The 8,340-nt window shown below is 59.2% G+C and overlaps 2 non-coding genes across 2 annotated transcripts; both read right to left on the reverse strand.

Moving 5' to 3' along the window:
* Positions 1 to 6,778: 6,778 nt before the first annotated feature.
* On the reverse strand, positions 6,779 to 6,850 carry TRNAH-GUG. The gene has a single exon. It is a non-coding gene; the product is annotated as a tRNA-His (tRNA).
* A 491-nt stretch (positions 6,851 to 7,341) lies between these two features.
* Positions 7,342 to 7,413, reverse strand: TRNAD-GUC. The gene has a single exon. It is a non-coding gene; the product is annotated as a tRNA-Asp (tRNA).
* Between the last annotated feature and the right edge of the window lie 927 nt (positions 7,414 to 8,340).

The raw sequence follows: 8,340 nt of genomic DNA on the forward strand, positions 1-8,340 counted from the left end.
AAAGGCCTGGACCTGCTTCTTGGTTTGGGGAGCAGGCTAGTCTCTGATCACCTCTACCTTGGCTGGTTCCGGCTTTAGGCAGCCGCTCCCCACCCGATGGCCCAGGAAAGATACTTCAGCCATCCCCACCTTGCACTTCTCAGCCTTTACGGTTAGCCCAGCCTCTCGGAGTTGGTTCAGCACTTGTTTAACCTGGGACACGTGGTCCTCCCAGGTCTGGCTGAAGACGCAGATGTCGTCAATATACGCCACGGCAAAACTCTCCATCCCCCTCAGTTGCTGATCCACCAGACGCTGGAAGGTGGCCGGCGCTCCCTTGAGGCCGAAGGGCAGGGTCAGAAACTCGTAGAGCCCCAGAGAGGTGATAAAGGCCAATTTCAGCCTGGCATCTGCGTCCAGCGGCACTTGCCAGTAGCCCTTTGTAAGATCCATGGTGGTGAGATACCGAGCGCCTCCCAGCTTGTCTAGGAGCTCGTCAGGCCTGGGCATGGGGTTGGCATCAGATACAGTGATGGCATTGAGCTTTCGATAGTCCACACAGAACCGGATCGACCTATCCCTTTTGGGGACCAGGACCAGCGGCGAGGCCCAAGGGCTGGAAGATGGCTGGATCACCCCCAAAGCCAGCATGTCCCTGACCTCTCTTTCTAGGTCCTGGGCAGTTTTTCCTGTGACCCGAAAAGGGGAGCATCATATGGGGGGGGTGACCCTTTCTCCACCCGGTGGACAGTCAAATTAGTGCGCCCGGGCTGGTTGGAAAACAGCTGTCGGTACAGATGCAGCACCCCTCTGATCTCAGCCTGCTGGGCCAGGGTCAGCTGATCAGAGAGGGGAATCGCCTCAGGGGAGCCAGCCTTTGTCCCCGGGAATAGATCCACTAAAGGGTCATCTCCCGGCTCCTCCCAATGTCCACACACGGCCAACACCACATTCCCCCTGTCATAGTATGGCTTCATCATGGTACACCCGGCAGTGATGAGCCCGGTTAGACAGCTCCACCACATAGTTTACCTCATTTAGTTGCTTGATAACCTTGAAGGGCCCTTCCCAGGCAGCCTGGAGTTTGTTCTTTCTCATGGGGATGAGAACCATCACTTGACCCCCAGTGGCGAAGGCGCGCGCCTGCGCCGTCTTGGTCGTACCCAGACCTTCTGCTTCCTCTGGGCTCGGGCCAGATTCTCCCTGGCCAGGCCCATGAGCTCGGCAAGTCTTTCCCGGAAAGTCAGGACATACTCCACCACTGACTTGCCATCAGGCAGCCTTCCCCTCCCATTCGTCTCTCATCAGGTCCAGGGGCCCCCTTACCTGCCTCCCATATAACAGTTCAAAAGGCGAGAACCCGGTAGATTCCTGGGGTACCTCCCTGTATGCGAACAGCAGGTGAGGTAAGAACTTGTCCCAGTCCTGTGGGTGCTGGTTCCTAAATGTTTTTAGCATCATCTTTAGCGTCCCGTTGAACCTTTCCACCAGCCCATTGGTCTGGGGGTGATACACTGAGGCCCAGTTGTTCCGGACCCCACATTTCTCCCACAGGGACTGGAGCAGGGTCGACATGAAGTTGGACCCCTGGTCCGTTAAGACTTCCTTGGGGAACCCCACCCGGCTGAAAATGGTCAGCAGCGCATCTGCCACGGTGTCTGCTTCGATAGAGGACAAGGCCACCGCCTCAGGGTAGCGAGTGGCGAAATCTACCACCACCAGGATGTATTTCTTCCCCGACCGGGTCGCCTTGCTGAGAGGTCCCACTATGTCCATGGCCACCTTCTGGAAAGGTTCTTCTATGATGGGCAAAGGCCTCAAAGCTGCTTTCCCCTTGTCCTGGGCCTTCCCCACCCGCTGGCAGGGGTCACAGGATTGGCAATACTGTCGAACATGGGTAAAGACCCCAGGCCAGTAAAAGTTCTGTAGCAGCCTCTGCCTGGTGCGCCGGATTCCCTGGTGCCCTGCGAGGGGGATGTCATGGGCCAGGTACAGGAGCTTGTGGTGAAACTTCTGGGGAACCACCAGCTGCCTCTTGATCCCCCATGACTCTACTTCCCCGGGGGGAGCCCATTCTCGGTACAGGAATCCCTTCTCCCACAGGAACCTCTCCTTGCAACCTCTCCTCATGGTCTGTACCGCACTGAGGTTAGCCCGGTCCCTGATCTTCCGCAAGGAGGGGTCTTTCTGCAACTCGGCCTGGAACTCGGCAGCTGGGACAGGGATGGGGACCTGCTCTCTCTCACCAGCTAGATCTGAGGTAGCAGCCTCTCTGGGTCGTGTCCCTGGGCGTTCCCTCCCCACCAGGTTAGGGTCCGGCACCTCGGGCATAGTACCTTCCCCGTTGTCAGGGTGCAGTGCCCTGCGCCGACTCTGACTACGGGTCACAACCAGGGCACCCCGGGAGTTGCTTGGCCAGTCCTCGAGGCCCCCCCCATTAACACCTCCGTGGGCAAATGTGGGTGTACCCCCACGTCCTTGGGGCCCTCCTTGGCCCCCCACTTCAGGTGCACCCTCACCACGGGCACCTTGAATGGGGTCCCGCTCACACCCCTCACGGTCAGGTAGGTGTCGGGCACCATCCGATCTGGGGTCACCACCTCGGGCCGGGCCAGCGTCACCTCTGCGCCCGTGTCCCAGTACCCAGTGACCTTCCTCCCATCCACCTCCAGGGGAACAAGGCACTCTTTCCGGAGGGGCAGCCCCATGCCCACCCTGTAAACCAAAAACCCGGAGTCTGGAGCATCCAGCCCCCCAGAGGAGCAGACCTGGGACCCTCCTCCCTCCTTCGCAGGTGGTACGCGGCCAGCCCCCCTTTCCTGGGAATGTTGCCCCTCATCTGATGGGGTCTCTACCCAGTCAACCCTCTGCGGGTTGGGTCTGCTCGATCTGTCCCTGAGCTTGGGGCACTGGGCCCGTATGTGGCCTTGTTGGCCACAGAGAAAGCAGCCCATGTCTCGTGGGTCCCCTCGAGTGGGTCGGATGGACCTGACGCTGGATGTTCCCCTTTGGTGGGGGTTCTCCATAGGCCCCCGCTGGGAGGTCCCATGGTGACTTTCTCTCTGCGTTGAGGCAGGCCTGCTCCTTCGAAACTCCTCTCTGCCATCCCCTGTCCGACTGTCCATGTATTGGTTGGCCAGACGGCCTGCGTGCTGCGGGTTCTCCGGCTTCTGGTCCATCAACCACAGCCGCAGGTCAGAGGGGCACTGTGCATACAGGTGCTCCAGTACAAATAAGTCAAGCAGGTCCTCTCTAGTTTGGGCCCCAGCTGTCCACTTGCGGGAGTATCCCTGCGCCCGGTTGACCAGTTGTAGGTATGTGACCTCCCGGGTCTTATGTTGACTCCGGAACCTCTTCCGGTACATCTCCAGGGTCAGCCCAAACTCGCGGAGCAGGGCCTCTTTGAACAGGTTGTAGTCCCCTGCCTCCGCCCCTTTCATTCGGCTGTACACCTCCACGGCGGTGAAGTCCAGTAAGGGGGTGAGAAACTGGATCCTGTCTGCAGGGTCCACCTGGTGCAGCTCGCAGGCATTCTCAAAGGCCGTCAGGAAGGTGTCTATGTCCTCCCGCTCCTTACGCCGGGGCAGGAAGCTCTTATCAAAGCTCTTTGTAGGCTTGGGTCCCCCCTCACTCACCGTAGCCGGGGCCTTACTGTTGTTCAGCTGGGCCAGTTCCAGCTCATGTTTACGTTGCTTCTCCTTCTCCCTCTCTTCGTGTTTACGCTGGTTCTCCTTCTCCTCCAGCTCACGCTGGCTTTGTCTCTCCTCATGTTCCCCCTGTTCCTTATGCTCCTCCAGCTCTCTCAGTTTTATCTCTCTCTCCAAGTCCAGCCGCATGCGCTCCACGAAGGCCGAGCATCGCCGGGACGATCCCCTGCTGGGGGGTGAGCTTCGCCGGGCCGACCCCCTGCTGGCCGGGGGGGTCACGGTGCCCTCAGTAGCTGGGGTCCTCCTCCTCCTCCCCCTAGGCCTAGGGGTGGGAGGTCTCGGGAAGCCCTCAGCGGCCGGCTGACCACTCCCAGCGGGGACACACACTGGTGCCTGCGCTGCATCTGCCCGGCTACTTCCCTCAGAGACAGGGATTGGTTCATTCACATGATCTGCGTCCTCCAGCTGGGCAATCAGCTGGGCCTTGGTGAGCTTCCCACAGTGCAGCCCTCTCCGCTGGCACAGCCCCACCAGGTCGCACTTGCGCTGCTGGGCATACATCTTCCTGCTGGCCACTCGCAGGCCGGGGTGCTCGCCGCTCCCCACGGGTTCCAGGAGGACCCCTAGTGTGCCAGTCCTTGAGGTCACCCCCTCTCTGCCAGGGTCGAGCTGCAGACTCCTCCGCCCCTGGGATCGCTTGCTGTGATCCCCCGGGGGACCCTGTTACTGCAAAGTCCTTCTCTCTGGTCACACTCTCCCGGGGGTTAATCGTCCCTTCGTTTTACTGCGCCCCAGTCACTTACTGCAGGAAGCGCTGTCCACAGGGTGCAGTCGATCCCACCACTGCAACCAGTTTTCACGGAGTCTGGGGGAGTCCGGCCCTGCACCCCTCTTCCTGGGACCCACAGTGACTCTCAGCCAGCCAGTAAAACAGAAGGTTTATTGGACAACAGGAACACCGGATACAACAGAGCTCGTGTTCAGAGCCAGGACCCCTCACTCTGGCCTCTCTGGGGGTTCAGGGTGTCTGGATTCCAGCACAGGTTCCCCTGCAAACCCACCACCCCGGTCCCAAAACCGAAGACTGACCCCACCCTCTCCACTCAGCTACTTTTCTTTTGTCCAGCTCCTAGGCCGAGGTGTCACCTCCCCTCCCCCAGGCCTAGCTCATGTTACAGTCTGCAGACCTGCGTCTCACCTAAAATCCTCCCTGCTCTCCCATCCTCCCTGCTCTCCCATCCCCCACATAGACAGTCCCTACTCCACCACAGTGGGTTTCCGGTACAGGGTTGTGTTTATGTGACCATCTCTTATCAGCACAGTACTGTCAAGGAACTGAACCACTTGAGTGAATTGATGTAGGCCGAGGTAGATGGAGGGATGGAAATTGTTAAAATTATGGTGGAATTCCTCAAGGGCTTCTTTTCCATGAGTCCAGATGATGAAGATGTCTTCAGTGTAGCGCAAGTACAGTAGGGGCATTAGGAGATGAGAGCTAAGGAAGCGTTATTTTAAGTCAGCCATAAAAATGTTGGCATACTGTGGGGCCATGTGGGTACCCATAGCAGTGCCGCTGACTTGAAGATATATATTGTCCTCAAATGTGAAATAGTTGTGGGTGAGGACAAAGTCGCGAAGTTCAGCCACCAGGTTTGGCATGTAACTAGTTCACAAAACTGCAGGGGGGTGTTGGGAAATCAGTGCTCATGCCCCTGGCCAGCCTATTTCCCTTTGCCGCTCTGAAACGTGCCCCCACGTGCAGGCCCTGAAGCTGGGCCCGGGACAGGCTTTGGCTAGGGCCAGCGTGTCCTTGCGAGGTAATTGTCTCTCTGGAGGTGAAAGTCATCAGTTCGGGGTGCGAAGGGAAGTGGCCGTAGAAGGAGAATGGAAGGCATGTGGTGGGCAGGCCAGGGATTTCTTTGTTCCCCCCTTGAAAAGGGGTCACCCTCCCTGTCGGGGAATCGAACCCCGGTCTTCTACGTGACAGGCAGGGAGACTCACCACTATACTAACGAGGAAAGGGGCATGGGGAAGGGCCTCAGCTCCCACAGACCAGCTATGGTCAGCGTACACCTACACCGTCGCATGGGCCCCAGCAGGCAACAGCACCCCTGGCCCTCTTCTGCTTCCCAAAGGCTTTGGCCGCAGCAACCGCCCTGGGAAAAGCCCTGGCCCTCCTCACCTGCCCTTGCCCAGCACGACGCCTTTTCAGGCCTACACAGCTCCTCACACAACACCCGCCTGCGACCTTGCCCTCACCTACCAGCTCAGCAGCACCTTTTTTCCTCTCAAAACCTCTGTTTTGAGGTACGAACAGTGGGACTGTTCGTACTGGGGGCTGGGAATGCTGGGTGCAGGCCTCTAAGTATCTAGCAAAGGAGGAGGCCGGCGCAACCGAATGCCTGACACTCTGTCTCCTAGCAACTGATGGCCCGAGCACCTCCCCTGCAAAGGTGCATCTAAAGGTGTTGGAGACAAAGGGGTCAGGTGACCTCCTGGCCCGGGAAAGAAGCTGGGCAGAGAGGAGGGGCCGGAGGGGGTTGGGCAGACTGGAGCTGGCTAGGGAAAAGAGGGGAGGCAGAGAGAGAGGGCTCTGATCCCCAAGGGGGGCTGTGGGGCTCCGGGGCCCCAAGATGGACCTAACAGGGGGGATCCTGTTATCTGTGCCTGCAAGACCTGTGTTGGACTGTGTTCCTGTTGGCTAAATAAACCTTCTGCTTTACTGGCTGGCTGAGAGTCCTTGTGAATCGGCAGGGAGCCCGGGGGTGCAGGGCCTGACTCCCCTACACTCCGTGACAGACACCCTCCCCCTTCCACACTTCAGACTCACCTCATCACAAACTCACCCACGGCCCCTTTGGCTTCTCAAGCGCCTCTGGAGGGACGCAGCTTCCCTGGCACGCAGATCCTTCCCTTCAACGCGCACTGGATGGACATTCGAAACACAGCCCTTTCCAGGAGGGAATGCGCTGCTTTTGTACCCTGGCGCCCAGCAAGAAGTCCTGGGACTCTTTTTCTGATGGATGGACCCCACTGACTTGCCTTTACCAAGCAGAAACTAAAGACCGGCTGATGGCTCTCTTTGCAAACGGACGCCATCAGACTGAGCCACGAGGCGTGCTGCAGGATAGCCCCTCCCCACCAAAAAATAATGCCGTGACCCGGATTCGAACCAAGGTTGCTGCGGCCACAGCGCAGAGTACTAACCACTATACGATCACGGCCAGGTGCTGGGCGAGTAGGCAGCAGCCTAGTGCAAAATGCTCAGGTCTGCGCTCTCGGGGCGGCCACCTACGTCGCCAGCGGCCACGGGTATTTCTCAAGTCTGCCCATTACAGTCACAGGTAAAATGCTGAGCAAAGGAAAAAATAGAGGAAGCCAATCCCATGCCTGTCCCTTTTTCTGTCTTCCTCCACCCCTGGACCAAGTCCCTCCCGGTTTGTCTGGGCCATTGTCCTCATGCCCCTGGCCAGCCTATTTCCCTTTGCCGCTCTGAAACGTGCCCCCACGTGCAGGCCCCGAAGCTGGGCCCGGGGGCGGAAGGCCAGGGAGAGGCTTTGGCTAGGGCCAGCGTGTCCTTGCGAGGTAATTGTCTCTCTGGAGGAGAAAGTCATCAGTGCGGGGTGCGAAGGGAAGTGGCCGTAGAAGGAGAATGGAAGGCATGTGGTGGGCAGGCCAGGGATTTCTTTGTTCCCCCCTTGAAAAGGGAATCACCCTCCCCATCGGGGAATTGAACCCCGGTCTCCCACGTGACAGGCAGGGATACTCACCACTATACTAATGAGGAAAGGGGCACAGGGAGGGGCCCCAGCTCCCACAGACCAGCTATGGTCAGCGTACACCTACACCGTCACATGGGCCCCAGCAGGCAACAGCACCCCTGGCCCTCTTCTGCTTCCGAAAGGCTTTGGCCACAGCAACAGCCCTGGGAAAAGCCCTGGCCCTCCTCACCTGCCCTTGCCCAGCACGACGCCTTTTCGGGCCTACACAGCTCCTCACACAACACCCGCCTGGGACCTTGCCCTCCCCTACCAGCTCAGCAGCACCTTTTTTCCTCTCAAAACCTCCTCTTGCCACCCTCCCCCTTCCACACTTCACACTCACCTCATCACAAACTCACCCACGGCCCCTTTGGCTTCTCAAGCGCCTCTGGAGGGACGCAGCTTCCCAGGCACGCAGATCCTTCCCTTCAACGCGCACTGGACGGACATTCGAAACACAGCCCTTTCCAGGAGGGAATGCGCCGCTTTTGAACCCTGGCGCCCAGCAAGAAGTCCTGGGACTCTTTTTCTGACGGATGGACCCCACTGACTTGCCTTTACCAAGCAGAAACTAAGGACCGGCTGATGGCTCTCTCGCTGGCACCGCTGCTGCGGTCTCTGTTCCTCCGCCAGGCAGCGGGACCCGGCCCCACGCGGCCTCGCGCCGCTTCTCGTGGGCGGGCGCTGAGCTCTGAGCGCACAAGGCCCTGGCGGCTCCGCCCCGCATCGCTGTCAGACAACGTCACCAATGGGAGCTGAGCCTGTCAGAAACGTCAATTGGGGAGGGCCCAATGGGAGACCAGGTTTCAGAGACCCGCCCTGCCTGAAGGCCAATGGGAGTTCAGCTGTCAGAAAACACTAGACAAGCCAGCACCAGCCAACCAGGAACCGCCCCTCTTCTCAAGCACACAGACAGTACCCCCCCATCCTACCCCACCCAGCAGCAGCCCGCC

Source organism: Mauremys reevesii, linkage group 12, assembly GCF_016161935.1.
Source record: "Mauremys reevesii isolate NIE-2019 linkage group 12, ASM1616193v1, whole genome shotgun sequence".
In the NCBI taxonomy this organism is placed as follows: Eukaryota; Metazoa; Chordata; order Testudines; family Geoemydidae; genus Mauremys; species Mauremys reevesii.